The sequence below is a fragment of the Notothenia coriiceps genome, unplaced genomic scaffold (genome assembly GCF_000735185.1).
Source record: "Notothenia coriiceps isolate Sejong01 unplaced genomic scaffold, NC01 NC01_scaffold00018425, whole genome shotgun sequence".
Classification (NCBI taxonomy): Eukaryota; Metazoa; Chordata; class Actinopteri; order Perciformes; family Nototheniidae; genus Notothenia; species Notothenia coriiceps.
The window spans coordinates 334,289-336,495 of NW_011351126.1; the positions used below are offsets into that span (position 1 = coordinate 334,289).

The 2,207-nt window shown below is 47.2% G+C and overlaps 1 protein-coding gene across 3 annotated transcripts in view; it reads right to left on the reverse strand.

Annotated features, from left to right (window-relative positions):
* Positions 1-2,207, reverse strand: part of LOC104951033 (metastasis-associated protein MTA3) — a 21,321-nt gene that overhangs the window by 14,028 nt on the left and 5,086 nt on the right. The gene's annotated exons all lie outside the window — the stretch shown is intronic.

Consider the following 2,207-nt stretch of genomic DNA (forward strand, 5'->3'; position numbering starts at 1 on the left):
ATGTTGATATAATCCGGATAATAGTTCGGGAAAAACTTTGTCTAAAAATTATATCATTCCCAGTACGGTTTCACTCCTCTTCGTCCCCATGTACACACCGCGCTCTACTCTCCGCTCCTGCGCTCGCTCTTGCTCTGCACCCGGTCTCGCTCTACTCTCGCTCGTTGCTCTAACTCTCCGCTCGCTCTGCTCTCGCCCTCTGCTCCGCTCTGCTCTCGCTCGCTCTGCTTCTCGCTCGGCATGCTCCTTGCTCGTTGCTCTCCTCGCTCTGGTCTGCTCTCGCTCTGCTCTCGCTCCTGCTCTCGCTGCTCTGCTCCTCCTCTGCTGCTCTCGTCTCTGTCTGCCTCTCGCTCTGGCTCTTCGCTCTGCTGCGCCTGCTCGCGCTCTCGCTCTGTCTGCTTCTCCGTCGCACGCTCTCGCTCTGCTTCGCTCGCTCTGCTCTTTCGCTCTGCTCTCCCTGGCTCTCGCTCTGTCTCTCTCGCTCTACTTTCGCTCTGCCTCGCCTCGGCTACTCTCACCGCTCGCTGCTGCTCTTCGGCTCTGCGCTTGCTCTTGGCTCGCTCCTAGCTCTACTCTCGCTCCTACTCTACTCTCCGCTCTTACTCTCGAGCGGGTCAGGACTTTGAAAGCCTGAAGATCAGGCGTTTTGTTCCAATAAGTTAGCAAAGAATTCAGGCTATTGATTTTTGTTTGCCCCCAAGAGGTCGTGAAACAACCGCCCCCCTCGAACGCAAGGAGTGCTGGGTCGCACCCCCTCGGCCGCGACAGGGGCTGAGGCCTCTAGAGATAGAACCGCCCCCAGGTAGAGGACGCCCGCAGGTCGGGAGACGGGCCCCTCCAAGAGGGGCGAGGTCCCCCCGGCCCGCCCCCTAAACAGGGAGGACTTGAGCCAGGAAGGGAGGGACATGGGCCCACCCCCCACCGATCCGTGAGGGCCACCTCGGCATGACAGTATATATTACCCTCTCTTCCCCTGACGGCACGTGTTGATGTTTGATCAGTATTCATGGTGAAAGCACCTTGAGATTAGGGCTGCTCAATTAATCGTATTTCAGTTGAAGTATACTTAAAGTTCAATGTAATCAACTGTTAAAAACATACTATTTACATTTTTTTCTCCAATAAATGGATGTTTTCAAAGTCAATGAATAATCGCATTTAATAATCGCAATTACAATTATTGACCCAAATAATCGAGATTATGATTTTTGCCATAATCGAGCAGCCCTAATGCCCATTACTACATATAAAATCGACAATCTTAGCAACAAGCAGCGAAAGAGGCGAATGATATCCCTGCGGGAGTTGGTGGTGACCAAAATCAGAGCTAAATGAGAATGAATCTTGGATGGATATTGATCAGGGACACATACTGTACTGTGTCTGCCTGATTTGCTAACAAGTTCTACATGACAACTAACTACACTGATTTGATGTCAATGATGTATTCACAACGTGCCGCCCCTTCTCCTGATCTTGCTTTTATTTTCTGTCTATACATTTATTAATTCTTATTTTGAATTGCTTTTCTTATGCTTGCTTCCTTTTTTGCCACTCCAGGAATCTGTGCAATGTGTGGAAAGAAAGTTTTGGACACCAAAAACTACAGACAGACATCTGTGTGACAGCGTGCCGAACAGATAACAGTACGACGAGTGAATAACAGATGTGAGGATGACACGGAAGTGTATGTTTTTGAGTAAGCTTCCACAATATCGTGCTCAACATACGGCCATAACTCTTTTATGTTATTTTTCCCACCTTTTGTGAAAGAAAGAGATTTGGAGCTAGCTTTGCCCTCTTATTACAAAATATCATATAATGCCACTGGAACTATTGCAGTGGCCGTACACAGGGAAGCACCTTTGTATCCAAATAAACCACCGGTCATCACCTGTTACTAGAGGCTTATAGATTTCTTTGTATATTTTAAACTCAGGCGTTATATATATTTTCTTGAAAACATAGGTTGATTTCTGTATGTGATGTATCATGTGTGGCATTTTTGATTGAATTAAAGCATTCAATATAAAGTACATTTGAAAGGAGTATTTTATACCTCTACGTGACGCATAAAGGGTACACTGCTAGCCTCTTACGCACATCATGCCTAGATTTGTCCTGTATGCCTGTAATAATTGGTTTACTCTTCCATAATCACATTAAGAAACGGCATGCTCTGTTGTCAGATGAGATAAGCTCCCCCC